Here is a 23,890-nt window from a genome sequence, read left to right on the forward strand (position 1 = left end):
AGGGGGGGAATTACAGCAGAATTCGAAGTTGCGGATTTTGTTGGTGAAGAAGGAGGTGTTTGTACCACATTCAATGGGGGTTCTGCACCTGAATCCAAATCTTGCCTTAAGCTAGTCTGTGCTGCTACTCTCTCTAACCCCTCCTCATTAGATACTGAATCTAGTACAGCATATTTATTACTTAAGAGTAGCATAGGCTGAGGTGAGGGGGTAGGTGCTTCATTGGACTGAATAGTTCCATCTGTTTCAACTACTTCAGAGCTAATGCTTGCCTCTGCCTTATTTGTGGTGCCCTTTTTAGAGTTCACTGCCTGCTCCATAATTTTGAAATAGCTTTTAAGTGAGGGGGTCCCTCTAGGTACTTGTGGTTGCTTTGTGGCCTTAGCTGACCTCCCCTTTCTAACCCCCACCTTCCTGTTTCGCTTGAGTGGGGTAATAGGTGTCGGACCCCCTTTTCCTTTTCCTTCAACAATATCAGTGTCCGTGGAATCCCAAGCCCCTTGTTTTGATCTCAGCTGATATCTGCTCCTTACTGCTCCTGTCTTTCCTTTTTCAGGAGTAACCAGCTTTATGGAAGATTCAGTAGAGGGTACCCCCTTTGTACCACCGCCAGCGTCAATTTCTTTGGTTCTATTTTCACTTTGGCAAGTTGATTTATGTTTACCTGCCTCCATACAGTCCTCCCTTCCAAACACCACCTTACCGCTATTCAGGAATGCATAGGACCCTCGGCATATCGAAGTCCTCGCTCGAGCCAAGAGCGCCGCCCTTGAACGCAGCCACAAACTTCTGCAGCTTACTCGGAGCCCTCTTCGGACGTTCTCCTCCACTGCAGCCTGACTGCCACCGATGACCTGCTTCTGTATCATCCGCTCGCTGAACTCGCTGCTCGGGATTCGGCACAGCTGACCTGTCCCTGCCTCGCTCGTGTAGCGATGTTCAAACATTCCCCGCTGGAACTTGACGCTGGGTCCTAGCGCTCCCGCGTTCACCTCCCAGTGCTCCAACCTCAGAAACAGCAAAACGGGAGAAAACTCAATAATACGAAACAAAACCTACTTGGAAAAAGACCATCTGTCCTCACCGCTTATTAAACGCCACCATCCATAAGTGATTCGGAGAAAAGACCGGCCAAATCCATTACTAAGGGCATTACGAGTGCAGAGCCTCGCAGCAGCCGTTAGCCTGCCGCCGCCATGTTCCCCCTTCAGCCCCTCACTGATTACAATTGAGAGACTACTAGCTTATTCTTGGTGGACATTGACATTTTGTTGTTGGAAATTATCAAAACACTAACATTAAGAAGACTGGAATAGACAGCAAGGGCAACCCAGAGGACTGCACTCAGTGCCTCTAGAGCTATTGCTGGATCAGAGTTTTTTTAACACCGTTTGCCAACTGGGCATGCTTAGCTACCTACACAGACCCACTCATAATAAAAATAGTAAATAGTAGTAGCACAGAGAGTGATGGTAGAGGCAGGATAAGAATGTAGAAACAGTCTACAAGAAGATCAAAGACTATTTTGTAAAAAATAGAATTAGGAACAGTTTGGAATGAATAGGAGCTGTAAAAGTTAGGGAAGTATAATTATTAATATTAACAGCAGAGGACCGATCCTGCCCACCTTGTTCCGCCTGAGTCTCAGGTGTGGTCTTCTTGCCCCTGGGAGGTGCTGATGATCATAATATAAACACAAACATGGATTTTCTTTAAATATTTGATTTCTTTGACCACAATCTGAAATTATCTCGGGGAAACAAATTACCAACAATTGCACTACATGTATTGATTGACCTATCTGATCTGGTCAACTAGGAAAGATAGTACAGTATTGCTGGATTCACAGACCGTCTACTTGGAAAGTTATGTAAATCACTAACTAAACCACCAACAAAAAGGTTCTACTACGACTGCCAGCACTCAGCAGCACGCGACGAGACAGACACAGTCCGTCATCATGATTGCAGACCACTAAAAAATGTCCTACTACTAAATAACAAGTCATAATATACTCAACCTATCAATCCACCACTATCTCTTCTTAGTGGCAGCAGGAGTACAAAGGAAGGACTAGACTTGAGTCTCTAGTCTCTCTAGCATTACGCAGTTCTGCTCAAATGAGCACAAAGTTGCAAACAAGTAAGCATTGGAGCAACACCACTGAGCAGGCGAGCAGCTGCAATCACAGAAGCTATTTAAACATTAATTTACCTGCAATGTAATCGAATCAGCAGCATTCTTGCTCTTCGGGAAAAACATATATTAGCAATATAACACAGAGCAGATGAAAACAAAGTAGTTATTAAATAGCTACTCACCAAGGCCAGGGATTTCCATGCCTAGCAGGTGGAGCAGGTCCTGTTCCCGGTCAAGGAGGTCAGCCCTCCGGTGCGTCACCTGATGGTAGGTGTGCCGGACCCCCGACTCCCTACACATGGCCCGGCACACCTTATCCCAGAGCTGGCGATGCTCCCGGAGGCCATACACTGAACCGGGCCTGCCCCCTGCTGCCACGGTCTTGGGGAGGTGGTGCTGGATGTAGAAAATCAGTGCAGCCACCTCCACCGGGCTGAAGATCTCCCGGGCTACTACTTGCTCCCCTCTTAATCACCCGGCTCCCTTTGCCATAGTCCTGGACAGGAATGAGAAAAAGAATAGAGAAAAAGTAAATAAAAGAAAAGAGTTAAAAAAGTAGTTTTAAAGTAACCAAAAGTAGAAAAAAACACAAAATATAGATGTAGAAAAAGAGAGGGATAGATAATGGGTAAAAAAGATTAAAAAAAAAGAAACAAAGGATTGAAAAGATTAGGGGAGGATTGAAAAAGCATGCCCAGAACCATAGCAATGAATGAAAAACAAGATGGCCGCGCCCATCGAGGACCACGTGGGTAAGTTCACACAATATTTCCCCCGCGAGCATGCAAAAACGCACGCGACCACGTAATCGTGCCCCACGCACAACGCGAGAATGCAACTAGTGCCCGGAAATGGAAATACACAACGCAAACAAGATGGCCACGCCCATGTATGACCGCATGGGTAACTTCACGGTCGGCGCGCTGAAAGCGGCCCGCAAACATGCAAAGGGCCCTGCGAACATGCAAAAAAAAAGAATTCGCACAAATTTGCAGATTATGCAGAACGCGAATTCGCTTTCGCACGAATTCGCAAATTTCACCCATACTTAATTAATAGCTTCTGCCCATGGGCCAGAATTTCCCTTAAAGCATTAACTCGTCATCCTATGTAGTTGATGCATGTGCAAAACAGATTTTACGTTTAAAGCAGTATTAGTCCTTCTTCAATGTTATCTGTGTTAGTACCGATAAGGGTAGAAGCCTCTATGCTGACCTATTCAATTTAGCAAACTACCATTGAGGTTCTATGTTACCATAACACCCACATAGTATTCAACTGTCTAGACATATATCTTAACATTACATTTGAACAACGGACTTTTTCTAAATTGCGAAACATTTTATTGTACAAATTATTTTTATATATTTTTTTGTGTATAGCTCTAAAATTTGTTACACAGGTACATACATTTATAACACATGTAATGAACTAAGTTTTCATAAGTACATTTTAGTAGGTATCACTCCATTTATATAACATAGGACATCCCAAAAACCACAAAAATGTGTTAACACTACCTCTCATCATTCATTACCAGTATAGTACTGTCATTCAGCCTCATTCTTACCATATCACACAACTCATACAGTATAAAATATAAAAAAGTATCGACCCTGTGGAGGGTCCCAAATTGGTTGCTGAGGGGCCAATGAAGATGTTTCCCAAGCACCCAGCTCAAAGGATTATGCTCCCAGGGACCACTTCCTCCAAAGACAATTGTGTTCTACGCGCGTTTCAGTGGCAAACCCACCTTCCTCAGGACCAAGATGTACTGAAACTCATTTAAGAAACGTGGGATGTCTGGAAATAAAGAACAAGAAAGATAACTAGGGGGTAGTGGTAACAATAATGCTTCATCACTATAATTAAATTTAATTACATTTTAAATTTGCTTTTCATCTTTGCTCATACCTGTTCTCAATTCCAGTTTGAGAATAACAAGGTGATGTCTCACAGTGCACAAGGAAGTTTATGCCACACCAGAAATTGAAACGGATGCCAAGTGGTGCCACATGTGATAAGCAGAAAGCTAGAGAGGATTTAAAAGAAAGGGTAAAGTTTTAGCACCATTATGCTGACCATCAGTGCTGAAAGGAGTTCATTTCAAGTGATGGAAGCCAATTATATCCCTAAAAGGTCTGTGATCCCACAGAAGACTAGACTGATTCTGGGCGTGCTATATGGCAGTACCTCCGGATTTTTGTCCTAAGCGACCAGGTCCAGTTAATGTACTGTCTACAGGTCAGCAGCCTGACGTCAGAATGCTGCGGGTACATAAAAGTCAAGTTTCATCCTAGAAGAGATCTAATTAGTGGAGATGGTAAGTCTTTCTTAGTAAGTGTGCTCCTAGACAGTACCTCAGGATTGTTGTCAAAGGCGACCAATTTCAGTGTATATGGTACCTACAGTTCAGCAGGTTAAAAACAGAGTACTGCGGGTATAAGAAAACAAGTCAGGGTTCATATTTGAAGTGGATCTAGTTGGCAGAAAAGGTAAATCTCTCTTATTAAGAGGATAATTACCCATCCATACGCTAGTACATTAGTACATACATACGCAAGCTTCACTAACCCAAAAATGTTCATGTGATTGCGTATTAGTTTCCACAAAACTAATAACTTGTTAGTGAGTTAAACGAGCGGATTGCTTCCGAGCAAGTCTCTTTTCTCTGAGACCTTGCTCCATCAATCACCTCTCTGATGGCATTTTGAGCCATCACAAAATTACCCATCCCTACCAGATGCCAACATCAACAATTCTCAATTTTCTCTTTTCCTTTTATATTTTCATCTTTTCCTTCTAATTATTTTATTCTTTTATACAATTTCCCTTTTATCTATTCTAGTTGGATTTCCTCTAATTCACTATTTCTTTTATTTCCTTTCCCATCTATTTCCACACGTATTCTCCTTTTTACTTTACCCTTGCAACACTTGCATGTGATCATTATCATTAACACGATTGTCACTATTACAACTACTGGTATCATTATTTGACCTAGGAGACTCTTTCCAAAATCAGAAAACCTATTCCCTAGTGCAGTAACTCTTTGTTAGTCTTTCCCATATACCCTCAACCTCCAGTTGGGTCACATCTTCATGACTTCTTGTAATATTCTTAATATATTCTCTGATTTCCTTACTTTTGACAGGTATGTAAGTGCAACAATGTTGAATTGTCAACATTCCACAGACTCCTCCTTCTTTTGCTAATAAAATATCAAGAGCAAGACGATTCTGTAAAACCATAGATCTCATTGCAACCATTTCTGTATGAATCATCAAGAATCCTGCAGCAGTAACAGTCGAAAGGCGATCAACTACCATTGAAAATTTACAACTTTGTGCAAATTCAGAACAACTCCAACTGAGGGTATCAATGCACCAAATATATCACCCACTATTTCATAAAAACTAGCCCTCCTAATTTGTGTTAATCCATTAGATATTTCATTGATTCCATTGATTCTGTCCACATGATAAGATGTTTGGAAATACTATTACAAAGTAACAGCTACCATATCACCTGCCATTTTCAATCAAAGGAAATATCCTTTTCTGCTTTTCTTTTCTTAATCAGTTTAGAGGAAGAATGCGATCTTTATTTTAGGGTGGCTTTAATTTGCTTTCATCAAGCTGATCGACAGAGGCTCTCTCTGTTTCTTCATGTAAATCTACATTTTCAAGTATGATGTAGGTTCACTCAGGAGTCATAATTTCTTTTCCAAATTCTCAATCTTGGGCTTCTTCGTGTGGATTTTGCTAATGACTTCTTTGGTTCAGTTTGACTTGAAACCTCATTTACTTGCTCTGGGTTCTTCCTTGTCTTAAATAATATTTTAGTCTTTTAACTCCACCTGGCCAATTTTTACCTTTTCTAACTCTTTTGAAATGAACTGCACTTTCACCTTCTCCGTCTTTCTCTAAGGTTTTTTTATTTTCACTTTACCAGGGCACAATTTGCTCTTGTTCTCTTGAACTTTCTGTTTGTCTTTGTTCTATAGTTTCTGTATTTTGTTCTCCTTCTACTTGTTCTTGTACTTGTCCTTCTAAATCTAACTGGTCCTGTTCAGGTCTTTCTGTAGTTTGTTCTTATTCTGTCTGAACCTGGTATTCTATCCCTATCTGATCTTGTTCAGGTCTTATTTCAATTTGCGTTTCTTCTGCCTGAACATTTTCTTCTTCTTCTTTCTGTCCCTGCTCAGGGTTCTCGATAGCTCAGTTTATTTCTTCCTGAGTGTGTCCTTCTTTCCCTGTCTTTTCCTTTCTACTTTCCTGTCTCTCTAGATTATTTCTTCTTTTTATCTTGTTAATAACTTCAGGTATTTTGATCACTGGTATCCAGTCTTCTTGACTTGTACTTGGTTGCTCTTCATCTATTCGTCTGTCGGAATCTATCTAGATTCTTCAGCTTAACCAACTTCAGCTTCTGACCTTCAGCTTGTTCAGTCAGTTGTTGCTCTTGCTGTTCAGGTGGACTTGGTACTCTTCTGGTATGACTAGCATAAATCCAATTGGGTAAACCTGCACACTTCACTGCTGTTGTAGTAAACTGTATGACCTGTCGTGGTTTATCCCACCTGGGTGCTAGACATGATTTTCTGGCGTGTTTCTTCACTAACAGCCAATCTCCAGGATTTAAATCATGCGCTTGACTTGGTTGCCTTGCAACTGCGACTTTTCCAACCTGATGAGAGACAGAACGCACCAGATCAGCCAACTCTTTGCAATAGTCTAATACCAGATCATCAGTTATATTCATTTATTTATTCCCAGGAATGAATGCTTGTCTCATTGCCTTTCCCATCAGTATTTTGTGTGAATTCAATCCTGTTTTTCTGTCAGGGATGCTCCTGAGACCCATCAGTACAAGTGGTAATACATCTGGCCATTTCAGCATTGTGGATGCACACACCTTCCCTAATCATGATTTAATTGTGCCATTTAAGCTGTTCAACTACTTCAGAAGCCTCCGGGTGGTAAGCCCAGTGCAGTTTTTGTTCAATGTTAAATGCAGCACAGATTATTCTGTCATATAGCTCCTGTATATCCTTATATCGTGTTAAGTTAGCATAGGTACATTTGAGGTTTAAACGCCATTTTTCTTTCTTGCAACTTCTGCACACGACACTTAATTGTTGACTTAGCTTTCAACCTAGTAGTTTGCCGTGGTGTATGTGAGAATAATATGTTATTGCTCTGATATCAGCTTTGCTTAATAAACTATGTCTGCACGAAGAGTGCTGAAGTTTCAGGAACAACACGATATGGAATTGTTATGAGGTCTGATCTCCACGCCTTCATAGTCATAACACAAGTGCAGCCTTTGCCAACTCTGGCTTCAGGCGGGATTGATATTGCTTTGCACGAGGCACATAAAGAACACTTGATGCGGTGCACATGCAGAGAGAGCTGGTGTATGCTGATGTGATTCCTTCATGCTAGGACACTAAGGTATGGGCCCGCCCTGAAACAACCCAAAGAGACCTTCTTAGCTAATAATATAATATATGTGTTAGGGAGGGTGAGATATAAGTGTTGTTAACTCTTATTCATTACAGTATGTTAACATGCTGTCACCATTCGCTTTTTATGTCTTAGTAACTATGTTGATAATTTTGCTACTGATAATAAGTATACTTGTATTATCTAAGATACTGCGCCTGAGAAGACGGCATTAGTAAATAAACATTTCAAAATGCACATGTGTCTTCTTTACTCCATGTTCTGGTTTGTAATGATAATATAACGAAAGAGTGTTCATGAGTCCCACGTACCCTGAGGTACTGTAAGTTCATGTTCTGGTTTGTCTAAACATTGGGAGTTTGATATGTCCAATGAGACACTGTAGCTAGCTCGGTAAGGGGTGAGTTGGTTGCTAAGGTGAGTTTTGGGACACCCTAATTTGCCGAGGTTCCACTCCTCTGTGCACAGTTCTGTGTGAGAACAGAAACCCTGCGACATGGCGCCCAACGGTTTCGGTGGTCTTATATCATGACACTCGAGTAGTTTATCGTTCATACCTTAACCCCTTCACCTCCGTTTCCGGAAAGCGGGGTGTCGGTGAAACCTACCTATTTTTTGAAATAGGTGTTATTCAAGCTTGATTCTTTCTTAAACGGTTTCTTTGAATTACTACCCAGTTGTGCTACAAAGTATACTTTGTGTTTTCTTGTTTCCAGTGTTGTCATGGCGGCGGTAGCCATTGCACAGCATAGTCGCGTAGCGGTACGCAACCATCTTCAGACGTACCAGGTCCCGGTGGATGGGATGGCTGTGATTTTCGTGGTATGTGCAGATCCGGCGTTCCCTTACGAGTTGTTTTACTCTTGGGTTACGTTTCCGGCTGTGGACGCTAATTCTGGTTTGTTCCACTCCTACACCGCCTCGGCTGTCCCGGCTGAGTATACACCGTACAGGGCATTGGAAATACCTATTGATCATTGGCAGCATCGAGTTTGGTTTGATGGCGCCCTCCCCCACTCTTTGTCAGCTGCGAGGTTAGGTCCACTCTCAATTCCAGGTACAAATTGGCCTGCGTTGGGTGGCTTTACCCCGCACCCGAATCACGGTGCTTGTACCCTGCAGGAAATTCGTAGGCTGCATGTTGTTTCCATTTCCGTGATTCGTGCATTAGTGCAATACATCGGTCGCCACCTGCCTGGTGGTCCCCAGGGGGGTGCGGCCGTTCCCATGGATCGAGGCGGAATGCGTCTCAATCCAGTGATGGTTAATTCGGTTTTTGGTGCTCGTCCAGTTGACAACGATGACTTCCCGTTCTGGCTAGCAGAGAAGTTTGATCAACTGGAGGCGGTTTTTCCGAATTCTACTCCTGCTGATAAGCATAGAATGTTGACGATTACTTTACCGAAGGATTTAACTCCTGAACTTGTTGACTGTGAAAGCTGGGAAAAAACATTTGCGGCAGTTTATACAAGGTGCTTCGGCACCCCGTCTATGACTGCCCTGCCTGACATCATTAGACGTGTTCAGAATGATCACGGTCCAGAGGCGGCGGTTGAATTGGGTATGCGCCTGTGTGGTTCTTTTGAGATTGTATGTGATCTCATTCTCTCCAATGTTAAAGGAGATGCAGTTAACTTTCAGGTGTCGAATGCTTTGGCTGCTCTGCCCGATGCCGACAAACCCCGTCAGTTGGAAAAAATTGTTGTGGCCGCTTATAAGACAATTGGCCGCACAAGTAGAGGTTTGAAATATTTTGCAGTAAAGGAGAAAAAACAACCTCAGGGACAATCTGCAGTTGCAGATGTCCTGCCCAAGTCCAAAAAACAGAATTGGCCTAAAAAACAGACACAGGGGAAGCAATATAAGCAGACTCAGGATTCTTTTCCTGCGCTACAGGCTCCTGCGCCGACAGAGAAAGTTTATGATTTGCGCGATCGCGCGATGATTAAATCACCTGATCGTTTTCAGGGTTCTGATCAACGCTCTCCTCGTTCCTTACAGGAAACATCGGCCCCGAAGACCGGTGGAGGAGGGGGTGGACGTGGACGTGGTGGCCAACAGGGACGTGGTCAGTCCCGCCAAGCTGACGGCGCAGTGAAGCAGGAGGATTCTACGCCTAAAAGACCGCAGTTTGCGAAAAAGAAAGTCGCAGCCTTAACAGCGCATCGATATGCCACAGATAGTGAGAACGCGGCTTCGGAATCTGACGTGGGCTCTGACCTTGCTGGACAGCGCGGCGGAGATAACCATAGTCAGAGAGGCGCTGCGTCCACTACTGAGGGTGACAGAGACTGAAGTGTTCGTTGTAATTGAAACAGCCGATACAAGACTGGCTCCCCCTGAAAGACTTTTTGAAATTGTCCTGTTAATTGAAGGTGACATACAGCGTACTGTCAGAGGGGTATTTTGGGAGAACCTTTCGTCTACGTACGACATTTTGCTTTCTGAGGCTGACTGGCCCCCACCTTTTGTGCTCGCAGCGCCGCGAGGGGAGGAGGTAATCCTTCCCAGTTTCGCGCACACTGTCTCGACTGAGCATGCGCAGCATTTTGCAGAAGAGTGGGCTCGGGCTCTTGCACCGGCTCTGTACCGCAACCAATGTGGTTGGGATAAATTGTCTCCTTCCCACGAAATTCCTTTGCGGTCTGAGCCTCAGCCTCAGCCTCAATATCCCATACGGCGTGAAGCTAAAGCTGCCGTCGCAGAAATCCTTGAACAATTGGAATATCAGGGAGTTATTGAAACGTGTGTGTCACCGATGAATAATCCCCTTTTTACTGTGACCAAACCTGACGGATCATATCGTTTGGTATTGGATTACCGTCATTTGAACTCGCATTGCCGTAACTGTGCGGTACAGAATACTCACGGCTCTGCGCTAGTGGATAGTCTAGTGCGTAAGCGTTTCAAGACAACGCTTGACATATCCAACGGTTTTTATGCACACAGACTGGATAGCTTCAGCTCCCAATGGACAAGTTTTACGTCCGCTGGTGTGCAAAAACGCTTCCGGCGACTTCCAATGGGCTACAAAAATAGTCCTGGAGTCTTCACCTCAAGAATAGTCACTCTATTGGAGAGTATCGATCCAGATGCATGTTCCTATGTGGATGACATTTATCACACAGACGACGAAATTTGGATGCATCTGTGTCGGGTGAATTCAATAATTTGTAACTTTGCAGATATGGGTTACAAGTTTAATTTTGCAAAATCGCACATTGCAGAACACACAGTGTTGTTCCTCGGCTATGAGCTGAACAATGAAGGTCGAGGATTGGCTCCTCACTTCCTGGAGAAATGTGCACAGTTGCGCGCTCCTACCACACTGAAGAAATTACAGTCTTTACTGGGCTTCTTGAATTTCGGCAGAACTTATGTTCCGGAATATGCCCAGCGTATCAAGCCTTTGTATGCTTTGATACAACCAACTTTTTCAAAATCATGCTGGCTGCCTGAGCATTCGGCCATTTTGCAATCTTTGCAGGCCGATCTGCTCGCTTCTAAATACTTACTGACTCGTGATAACCACACCAACCTGGTAATAAGAATAATTCCTGGGACAGTGGGTTTCACGTACCTCACTTTTAATGAAGGAGACACAGTACCTATTGCTTACAAGTCACACTTGTACACTTCGGCTGAATTGCGATTTCCCACTGTGGAAAAGGTTTTAACTGCTGTACAGATGGCGATTCTTAAAGAACGAGCTCTGTCACAGGGGAAGCGCATGTTAGTGGTAACACCCTGTCCTCATTTGGAGGCAGTCACGAAAGCCAGTGTACCAAATTCGAAGGCTTTGCACCCACGGTGGATTCAATGGGCAGCGTCATTGACGTCCACGGATGTCACGTTTATTTTTGACGCCTCTTTACGGTCGCAAGAGTACTTGCAGTATGAGTTCGTTCATCCTGCTCCTCTGGCTATGCGACCTTTGGAGGACTTCCATTGCATCATTTACACTGATGGGTCGGCGCAGGTTGCGCATGGCTCTAAACATGCCTACGTTTCCGCATGCGCTATTGTGGTTGGTGCTATGTTGAACGATGAATTCATTTCCAGGGAGGTACACACGTTACCCCTGGGCGATTGCACTGCACAATTAGCTGAGCTTTGTGCTCTTTTACTAGCGTTGGAGTACGCAGATCCAAGTGTTACTACTCTGATTGTAAGTGATTCTTTCTACTGTGTCCAGTCTTACAATGAGAACTTGTTCTTTTGGATTCAAAATGAATTTCATGATTCCAAAGGTAGCACAATAAAACATAAAAGGATCTGGGTTCGAGTGGCAGAGCTTAAGGCTATGTTGCCACTCGTTTATGTGATTCATACTCTCGGTCATCAGCGCGTAGGAGTTCACGCTGTTGGCAACTCGCTTGCTGATGAAGCAGCGAAATTAGCAGTATCTACATACTTAGTTGCAGCGGTTACTAGGTCAAAAACCAAGATTGATAGCGACATCTTGGCAGCAGTTGCTGCCTCTGAGAAGGGAAGTAAGCATCCTGCGGGATTCCCTTCGAAGTACAAATACCACTTAAGTCCCGAAAAGGTTCCTTTTGTGACAATTCCTGACGTTGGGGAACGGCTGATTCCCAACTCGGATCGCAGAGCAGACTTGATTACAGCGGCACATGAAGGTGTGGCGTCTGCGCATGCGGGCGTCTCGGCCACTGTAACTCAATTACAACAACGTTTCTGGTGGCGGGGACTGTACAAACAGACGCGTGATTATGTCCTTCTTTGTGACATATGCCAGCAGATTAAACCTTCAACTGCTACGCGTCCGCCACAGACTCAGTTGTACATTTCTAATAAACCACTAGGTTGTGTTTATTTGGATCACTGCGGTCCTTTTTCATCTGATACTGCGTATAAGTACATCTTAGTAGCAGTTGACTCATGCACACGCTTTGTGTGGGTATGGCCACATCGCATCGCTGATTCACGGACTGTCATTAGAGATTTGCGTATCTTTATAGGGATTTTTGCCTGTGGTACCTTCCATTCGGATCAGGGTCCGGCTTTCGCCTCTAAGGCGTATAAGGATGCCATGACTTCGTTGGGGGTCCAAGTCAAGTTTTCGTCTCCCTACAGACCTGAGGGTAACAGTGTAGTTGAGCGAATGAACCGTGATTTAAAGCAATCTTTGACAGCCCGAGTTATAGGCACTGGCAGAAACTGGCTGGCTCACCTCTATGGCGTGCAGCGTGCTCTTAATAATCTCCCTAGAAGGTCTCTGGGTGGGCGGACCCCATACAAAATGCTCTTTGGCATCAAGATGTACGTCCCTGACCTTGACGGTCTAGACTATGTGGTTCGCGCCACTTCCTTTGACGCAGATGAACATTGCAATGTTTTACAGAATCTACAAAAGACCAGAGACAGTCTTGCAAAGGAACATTTGCCCTCCACGTCGGATGATGCGTTGCAGATCCCGGTAGTTGGCTGGCTACCCCAAGTTGGCGAACTGGTTCGGGAGAAAATCGATAACAAGAAAGAATTTGGTCCTTCCTATCGAGCTCCGGTTCCAGTCCTTGGAGTGAAAGGCACAAGAACTGTCATTTTACCACCACTTCCTGGACGTAAGGAAAACAGGTTTATTTCAATTGACAATGTCAAGATACACAGAGTGGCCGATTCTTCTTAGCATGACACCGGCTGTTTCCTGTCCTTCCATTGTGAGGAATTCAGTTATGCCCACTGCTTCTAATATTGAACCTGAAGTGGCCATCGAATTACCTGCTGTTTCCAGTCCGTTATTAAATAATTTACCCGGAACTAACATTGATGAGATAGACTATACCTACCCCACTGATTTGTCCATGCCAGACCTGCAAGCTCGTTTAGCCACGGAATCCAGATTTTCATTTGACTCTGCTTCCCTTGCCTCGAAGAAACCCTCTCGAATTGCAGTTTATGCTAGCCTGTGTAAAAAACATTTTTTGATACCCCCTTGGACTTACATTTGGCTGGTCCTTTTTTCAGTTTACCTTTTTATGTCAATTGGTTTTGTGTTTTATTTTTTTCGAATTATGAATGGACACTATGTCGAGGAGAGAACTTGCATTACTCATTTAAATGGAACTTTGGCCCCACTTTCCTCTTCACATTCTACACACAGATTAAAAAGAGACTTGACTTTGGTTAACATCACAGCATGGCCTGTCCTTGATGGAATCGTGTGGGATGCAGTTCGGTTTCAGATTCATGGCCCAACGGAAGTCGTTAATGTCCCTAATGTACTTAGAGTGAATATGGGGGATGTGGTGAAACTAAACATTCGTTCTGATGACTGGGATGTCAAAGCTGTAGAAAGTTTATTTTCTGATTTGCAATACTATGCTGCATTTGATGCTGAGGATTTATATTTAGAATCTGCTAATTATGGTGAATTATTCTGTTACCAACATTATGGCAATCACTTCTTACACAAAACATCATCCAGAAGGGATGCTGTTAACTTTACTCAGTGGGAACATTGCCCAGCGCCTCATCAGGGGAGTTCTGAAACATTTCTGAGAAAGTATACTTACTTCACTGACTTTAATCAGTCCAATCCCGAGTCCTTTTATTTTAAGTTTCGAAAAATGCCAATGTCCAAGGTTAGACTTACCGATACTAAATTGTTGTATTCCAAGTCCTTCCTTGATCACTTAGTTACTGGAGGCTATGAGTTATGGAAGGATACGATAGACCTTAAATCAGTTTGGGGTTCAAAGGCCTGGCAGGTACAAGGCACTGAGGCTTTGCACCGTGCATGTCTCATCCCGAATCATATGCTGTTTCTGAATGAAACAATTTCCCAGACCACATGCTTTGGATTGGCTACTTCTAAAAAATTAAACGCTCCTTCTTTCCCGGAGTTAGAGGAATATGATGGTTGGAGTAATTTTACTCAGTTATCCATTAGAGAATTACAGACTCTACTTCTTAATTCCTCCTTTAACATTTCCAGTGTGAATCCTAAGGGTTGGCTGCTTTGGCACCGTAGTGCTGATTCTTGCCAACATAGATTTTTGAATTTAACTGACGGTTTTAAAACTGTTAGATCTGATCCCCGTTTTGACTTAGGTCATACTGTCACATCGTATTCTGTAGGCAAATTGTGTCAAAACTGGCTGAAACATTCAACTTTACCTGCGGTTAAGAATCACCTTTCTAAACTAAATGCAGACGTGGACTTGAATGATTTCATTAAAGGCCCGGCTAGTGGCAGGTCGAAAAGGTGGTTATATGGGGTTTACAATGAAATTTGGAAGCTATCACAGATTGAGGCTGCTACACGCCTTAGGGCCATTGATCAAGCAAATCTTGAGAAAGTGCTTGCAGTTGTTGACAATAGCATTAATGTGCTTTCCTCTAGAATTTACACATTGGATAATATTGTGTCGTCAGTCGTCGATATTATACATGATGAAGTGTCAGTATTATACTATGGTCAAAATCAATTACGATCAATCATGCAGTTTGCATGGACCCTTCAAACACTGAAAATGGGTAAAGTTCCCTGGGGGTACATGAACGTTTCTTCTTTATTTGCACCGTTTAATTTGACTGACAAACAACGCTTACTTTCAATGCGTGATGCTTCCTTTTCTATGTTACATATTGAAAGGTTAGAATCTTTACCTTTTTCCGTGGCTGAAGCCACTGCTGCAACGTGGCTTATCCACGGTTTAATAACGCTGCCTTTTGCTTTATATAAGTTTTCAAATTGCATGAAATATGTACCCATAGGTCGTTATGAACCTTTAGGTAGCGGTTTCCTTCATGAAGTCTGGTCACTCCCATACACATACAGATGTTTTAAGGATGACCAGGAAGTTTATCTGACAGGGGAGGAGTGCACTGAGACGCCAGATCATTCTTTAATGTGTAAACATATACAGTTACACGGTTCATGCAACAAGGACCGACCGAATATGGCTTGCGTTTTACAGGGCACGCCAGTTCCTGCTATCATCCCCACGTTTAAATTATTAGAGAATGGTAGTTATTTAATGCTCAATAATGAGGACTGTTGTGGGTTAATTAAAGGTATTCCTTTCATAGTAACAGTAAGTGAGCGGGTTTTTTGCTGCAGAAATGTGCTTTATCCTCCCACACGTGAACATAAGGAGTCTTCCATCTGGCCACAGATACCGACCTTGGGAGCAGAATTCAGCGGCATGGCAAGAATAAGGGCTCTTTTGTACCAGAAAGAGGTGGCCTTGAGCTCGGCCCGTGAAACTTTCGTGCTTCACATTGCAAACACCTGTACAGAGGTTCAGGCTCTTTTGAATACTGATTTGCCTTTGCATTTCGGAGCGATGGTTCGAACTATCTTTAATGCATCCTCCACAAAAGGCCTTGCACATTTTTTTAAAGTTGTTAGCAGTGGTCTCGTGACTTCCTTTGAAAAGATTTTTGGAGTCATCCCTGCTTTCTTCCATTCTATTTTTTCATCCTTGTTTGGAGGGTTCCCTTTTTTACTTGCATTAGCAGCTGGCGCGCTAGTGGTTTTTTGTCTCTTTAAATATGGATGTCCATCCTGTGCAAGACCCCGCGCAACAGCTACTGACGCGGCTTCGCAACCGCATGCTTGAATATTATGGCACACTGCCGTTGGCGACATTGAGCACGGCATATGGATTATCTTTTCGATTCTCCTACTTCACCTGTGTCCAGCCTGTATTTCACTGCCTGACCTGTGATTTCCAGTGGGCCATTGATTTGTGTCTCTGCGGACCGGTTTCTCCTGACGTCGATTTTAATCAACTGATGAGTCCTATCATTGCTCACGAGTTGGTTTGTTCTGACGAGAGGATTATGGCCTTAGCAGTGGCGCATGGACTAATTGGTCCCTGGGATGTGTTGTCGGCAGCACGGAATTTCTTGGAACTGAGTTTTCTTGAAAACCCACCGAGCTGTCCTCTGATGGTTATAGAGGATCCGGTGCTGGAGGAACACGTATGTTCCTTTCATCTTTTAAATTGGATGGCTGAACTGTTTTCGGATGAGGACAGTGACTTCATATTGGAGGCTGTTGCTACTTATTTTTCATATACAGTTTTGTCATAGACACTGCTTCGAATTGACTTGCTGATTTATAGCATTTCGTTGACTTATTTGTCATGAATTTTTTATTTTTCTTGCCTATTGGCTTGAGCCACATTATATTTTTGGGCTATTTTTTAGCATTACCTTTTTGATCTTTAGTTTCAATTCATGCTCGTTTACTGTTGAGTTCTGCTCTCATGAGATGGCACTTCTGTTATCATATTTTGTCCGTTCTCGGATCATGGGGGGGTGTCATATAGCTCCTGTATATCCTTATATCGTGTTAAGTTAGCATAGGTACATTTGAGGTTTAAACGCCATTTTTCTTTCTTGCAACTTCTGCACACGACACTTAATTGTTGACTTAGCTTTCAACCTAGTAGTTTGCCGTGGTGTATGTGAGAATAATATGTTATTGCTCTGATATCAGCTTTGCTTAATAAACTATGTCTGCACGAAGAGTGCTGAAGTTTCAGGAACAACACGATATGGAATTGTTATGAGGTCTGATCTCCACGCCTTCATAGTCATAACACAAGTGCAGCCTTTGCCAACTCTGGCTTCAGGCGGGATTGATATTGCTTTGCACGAGGCACATAAAGAACACTTGATGCGGTGCACATGCAGAGAGAGCTGGTGTATGCTGATGTGATTCCTTCATGCTAGGACACTAAGGTATGGGCCCGCCCTGAAACAACCCAAAGAGACCTTCTTAGCTAATAATATAATGTATGTGTTAGGGAGGGTGAGATATAAGTGTTGTTAACTCTTATTCATTACAGTATGTTAACATGCTGTCACCATTCGCTTTTTATGTCTTAGTAACTATGCTGATAATTTTGCTACTGATAATAAGTATACATGTATTATCTAAGATACTGCGCCTGAGAAGACGGCATTAGTAAATAAACATTTCAAAATGCACATGTGTCTTCTTTACTCCATGTTCTGGTTTGTAATTATAATATAACGAAAGAGTGTTCATGAGTCCCACGTACCCTGAGGTACTGTAAGTTCATGTTCTGGTTTGTTTAAACATTGGGAGTTTGATATGTCCAATGAGACACTGTAGCTAGCTCGGTAAGGGGTGAGTTGGTTGCTAAGGTGAGTTTTGGGACACCCTAATTTGCCGAGGTTCCACTCCTCTGTGCACAGTTCTGTGTGAGAACAGAAACCCTGCGACAATTCGGATTATCTCATTATAGAAATGAGATCTTCTATCTGATTCCAAAGTCACTGGAAAACCGAATCTCGGTATCAAGTCCCTCTGAAATAATTTAGCAACTGTCAAACTCACTTCTTCTAGTGGTGTATGCCTCCACCCATCTTGAAAACAAACACACTATGACCAATACATATTTCAATCCGTTCATGGTGGTAACTCAATGAAATCCAACTGTAGCCTGGTGATTGTCCTTCTGCCTTCTGCCAGCTGACCACTGTCTTCCTACCTGGGTCTGCTGACAGATTATGCATCATTGGCAAAGGCTCTCTGCGACCTCCCTAAACTTTGGATTATACCAATTCTGTCTGAAAATTATGATCATCGCATCCCTGCCTATGTGTGTTGTTCCATGATGTACTCTTGCCATTAGGGAGAGCAGGCAGTCTGGTATGACTGGTGTGCCGTCTGAGTACACCCACCCATTATCTTCTATCCCTTTTGTATAACCTGACCGTATCCAGATTTCTTTCTCTCTCTCCTCAGCTTCTTCGTGCAATTGTCTGACCTCATCCCATGTTTCTAATCTTGAGGAAAACATCAGTTGGCAGCTGGTTTCATCATTTTCCATTTTCTTATTGATTTCCAATTTGTTCATTGCACAATATTGAACAGTTTGTTCGGCATATCTATTACCCGCCGTCACATAGTCATTCAGACTGGTGTGCAGCACATTTGACCACTGCTATTTCTTTTGGCATTTGCAATGCTTCCAACAATTCTTTCACATTTTTACTGTTTCTGATAGGAGATCCTGAAGAAGTCAGAAATTCCCTCTGCATCCAAAGCTGGGCCGAAGTCATGCCTAACACCAAAACCATACTGACTGTCCCTGAATATGGTTACTCTCCAATTTTTCCCAATTTTTCAAGCCTTTGTTAAGGCCACAAATTCAGCTACTTGTACAGACTTGACTCCTTGTAAACAGGATGCTTAAATAACTCCTGATATTTTACATACAGCATAAGAAGCACTTAGGCCTCCTTCTTCCATCCTCAAACATGACCCTTCCACAAATAATACATGACCTGATTCCATCAAGGGTAATTCTTTTATATCTGGGTGAGGTGTTGTACACATTTCAGTCACACCCGAACAATCATGATCTGTTTCATCGTTTACCTCTTCACAACGTGGATCTGGTAGCAAGGTGGCAAGATTCATCATTGTGCACCTTATCACTGACACATTCTCTGCTACCAAAATCGCCCTTTCATACTTAGTCTTTCGACTAGGAGTGAGGTGTTGTGTTTGAGTTCTTGTTAAAAGAATCTCAACTGAATGTGGCACATGAACCTTAACTGGATGTCCCATCACAATCGATTCACTTTGCTCCAGACTCACACAAGTAGCAGCTACAGCCTTTATGCAGCCAGGTAAAGCTGAAGCCACTAGATCCTAAGTAGCAGAGAAATACGCCACTGGACGTCAGCTCAGTCCATGTCTCTGAGTAAAAACTGAAAGTGCACAACTCTGTCTTTCACAACAGAAAAATGCAAAATTCTTTTGCATAATCTGGCATCCCCAAGGCTGGCACCTCACACAGACAATTTCGCAATCTTACAGATGCTTCCAAACATTCATCATCCCAATCAATTGGATCCTTTGCTCTTTTTCGAGTCAGTTGTATCAATGGTTTTGCCAGCAGGGAAAATCAATGTATCTACTGCCTGCAATACCCAACCACTCCCAAAACATTCTCATCTCATTTTGTGGCTGAGGTACTTGTATCTGTTTGATTATTTTTATTCTTTCTGGGGTCAGTTTTCTAACTTTCTATTTTATGCCCTAAATACTTAACTTCTTATTTACAAAACTGCAATTTCTCTGGAGACATCTTGTATGCTCCTTCGGCCAAATCTTTCAGTAATGCAATTTTTTCAGTGACACAATCCTATTGTGTTGTTGATGCCACCAATAGGTCATCAATATACTGAACCAAAACAGATTTTTCCAGGCATTACTAATGACTCTAGACACTTCTTCAAGATCTGATTAAAAATCGAGGGATTCTCTGTGTACCCTTGAGGAACTCAGCACGATGCCAACATGTGATCCCCAAATCGGAAGGCAAAGAGATGCTGGCTATCCGGGTGCAAAGGTATAGAAAAGAATGCTTGACACAAATCAATCACTACATACCAACTTGCATTCCATGGTGTCGGATAAAGGATCACTGCTGGATTTGGGACAACAAGGCACTACAATCTTATTAATCTTTCGCAAATCCTGCACTATTCTGTACTTGCCACTAGGCTTTTTAAGTCCCATAATTAGTGAATTACAAGGGCTACCTACTATTTCTTTCAACATTCCTTGCTCAATCATTTGTTAAATTACTGGAGCAACTCCTGCTTTCACTTCTGGACACATTTTGTACTGTTTTGTGTTTGGATAAGCTGAACCTTTTTTCACCACTATTTTCTCTGGATCAACATTTGTCATTAACCCTATATCTTTTCCTGAAAAGCTCTACACCTATGGATTCACTGTGGTTTTCAATTCTTCTGGAAATTCATTCTCAGTCATTAATGAAAACATCTCATCTACTTCTAACCCTTGCTGAGCTAGCAACATTTTGTAAACAATATCATCACCAGGTGTTTAAAGCAACACCATCAGGAGTACAATTGATTGTACAGTTCATCTTTACACAGTAGGTCTCTCCCTAACAAATTCACTGTAGTTGAATCACACACAACAATGTGATGCATATCTTAAAAATTGCCACTATGTAATATCATTGGTCTTGTAACTGGGGTTCTAATCAGTTTGTTTGAAACTCCTACAACTTGGATCGTCTCTCCCGAGAGGGATAGGTTTGGGATGTCTGCTGTTCTCACAGAAGACCGGCTAGCACCAGTGTCCAATAGAAAAGTGATGTCACTACCTTCCACTGTCCCATCAATAAAAGGACCTGTCTGATCTACCGGTAAAGATGCGCCAAGCAAGCACTTCTCTCCCTCCCCCCTCAGGCACCATCATTGCGCATTGTCTGAGTGATCTTCATCATTGTGTAAAAAATATTGTGAAACCACACGGTTTTTCTTAACACTTTCTCTGTGAAATTCGGTGTTCGCACTGTATTTTTCAATGTTCACATAGTTTGGCATAGGAGCTTGTGGCTCCTGATACTGTGGAGTAACTACCTGTTGCTGCTGTTGCTCGTTCACAACCACTTCATTCTGTGTCTGCGGATTTAAATTTTGGTTTGCCCCATTATTATTCTGAATATTCTTACACTTGTTCTTCCAATGTCCATGCTTTCCGCATGCATGACAAGGAAATTTGTTCCTTGCTTCCTCTCTACTCATTCATCCTCTTCCTTTACTACCATCCAACACTTGTTCACTCTGACTCTGCTCTTTCATCTGATTTTCAGTTTGGGCAACTAAATTTGTTTCTTGCTGCTCTGCCAACTTTACTTGAGCCCACATCATGTTCTCTTTTAACTTTCTGTGTTTTGTCTCAATGTCATCACTGCAATGTTTCACATATTTCAATATTTCATCAATTGACTTGCTCTGCCAACACAACATGTGCTGTTGAATCAACTGACTAATCTCCGGTGACAAACCATATACAAACCAATACACAAAATGTCCCATATCCTTATCACCAATATTTTCAAAGCCACTATACTGCTTAAACACATGTAATAACCTCTCATAATAGGCATGCACAGGCGCCTCAGGTTCTTGTGTTGTTCTGTCTATTTTCACCCAATCTGTTTCTTTAGGAGGGATTTTCCCTTTTAAGAAAAAAATCACTTGGTGATACTTCTTCATCACCTCTTCTGACGGTGCAATTATTTTGGGATCTCTTGCATACTCTTCACTCGGCCAATCAACTGTAATATTGCACTTCGTACATAAATCAGCAGGTACCACAATGTCAAATAAACCATCCAAATCTTTCAACAATAACTTTGAAACATTCACAAACCTTTCCACTTGTTTGTACCATTCAACATGTTTTTCTGTGAACCTGACAAAATTATTTGTAAATAACAAAATATCCTGTCTACTCCATGGAACATGAACATATCCACCGCCAGGTACCTCCCTCACTGAATACCCTTTCAATCTTTTCTGTTTCCCTTATTTGAAATGCAGATCATGCTTCTTTAGCTTGTGCTTCCTCTTTCTTTGTTATCCATCTAGTTGTCCATTTATCAATGTCTCCCCATTTTCTCCGAATGTTCATCAATTCTTTTATCTGAAGTCTTTTTGCCAGATGTATTTTGTACTTTCTAAATCTTTTTCAGTAAACTCCATTCGATATGGTTTCTGCAACAACTCTAGTCTCTCTATAACCATTCCAATCTCTGAAGCAACCTCTATTAACTTCTCATGAAAAACGTTGCTCTTCTAGTTATGCTTTTACAAAAACAGCAATTCTTCTTCACTATAAATTAACCCTGGGTAAAGCACTATGCCCGCTCGCGTAGTTTGCGAAGTTTGCGCAACTTCGCAATATGCGAACTGCACGTAGCAAAGTGCGAACAAGCGTAGCGTAGTGCAGCGGTCATTTTTTGCTTGCTCGCGGTCCTCAATGTCAAGTTGGCGACAGCGAGCAACCAAAATGACATCCTCGCGATCAGCAACATCCAGTTGCCGATCGCGAGCATGGAAAATAAACCTCCCGGCGAGATTCTCAAAGCGGGTAGGTCTGGTTTCTCATTGCGAGTGGTCGGGCATGCTCGCGACCGCTCGCGATGAGAAACTACCAGTCCGCGTTGAGAAAGCTGCAGCTCGAGTAAAAATCTACTCGAGTGGCACAAAAGTACAGCTCGCACTGTGCAAGATGCCGTTTTCAATGATTGCATAGGGCCGGATGCTTGTCTGCAATGTGCAATCATTGAAAACGACAACTTGTACAGTGCGAACATGCTACTACACAGTTCGCGTAGTACTACGCGTAGCTCACGTAGTGTGAAGTGCACTTCGCGTAGCTTCGTGAAGGGCTACTGCGTGAACTACGCCCACATCTACTATAAATGTTCAATCTTTCTATGCTTACATTACCAACTATCATTTCTTCCAAATTCACTTTTGTTAGAAAGGCGACCCCGGGGGAGGCAGAAGATGTCTGACTGACCACCCCTAGGTCCACCTCTCCGTCAAGAAGTAGCCGAGCGTTACTGAGAGGCCTCCTGGGTGAGGGCCCTCTCCTAGGATCGTACAGCAGAGTAACCACAACACTACAAATGGACACCACACCAGAGGTCGAGTTCGTAAACTTTATCAGGAAATAAAGGCTGCTGGTTCTCAGCGCTATGTACAAGTAGTTCGAGGGGTCTTTAAAGTCTCGCAAAAGGAAGTCAGGGTAGCGGGACAGTCTCGGTTGGGGTGTAGGACGGGATACCCTGCGCACAGCTCTCAATCCTCGAGCCGGGGTGTTCCTAGAGGTCGAGCCGCGGCAGCACCAGCAGGCTCTCCAGATGATTCAGCAAAGGTGGGCCGCGGCTGCGCCAGCAGGCTCTCAAGATGGTTCAGCCAAGGTGGGCCGTGGCAGCGCCAGCAGGCTCTCAAGATGGTTCGGCAAAGGTGGGCCGCGGCAGCGGCAGCAGGCTCTCAAGATGGTTCGGCAAAGGTGGGCCGCGGCAGCACCAGCAGGCTCTCAAGATGGTTTGGCAAAGGTGGGCAGCGGCAGCGCCAGCAGGCTCTCAAGATGGTTCGGCAAAGGTGGGCCGCGGCAGCGCCAGCAGGCTCTCAAGATGGTTCGGCAAAGGTGGCCGGGTCCAACAACTTTTAATCTGCTAATATCTAAAACCTTTGGTTGTGAATTTCGTTTTTCTATTCCTTGTGCCCGTCTCTCTAAATCCTCAGGAGTAACCATCGTTGAGCCTCTCATTCCACTAGGGCATGTAGACACCTTTTCTTTCACCTTTTCAGGTGTAACTCTCTTTGGAGTCTCAGTTAAGGGTTCTTTAATTGAAAGATCCATAAATAAAATAACGAATCACTCTCACTGGCCTGATCATCAGACATCACTATTTCCCTTCTAAAATTACTTAAAG

This window comes from Lissotriton helveticus, chromosome 6 (genome assembly GCF_964261635.1).
Source record: "Lissotriton helveticus chromosome 6, aLisHel1.1, whole genome shotgun sequence".
Classification (NCBI taxonomy): domain Eukaryota; kingdom Metazoa; phylum Chordata; class Amphibia; order Caudata; family Salamandridae; genus Lissotriton; species Lissotriton helveticus.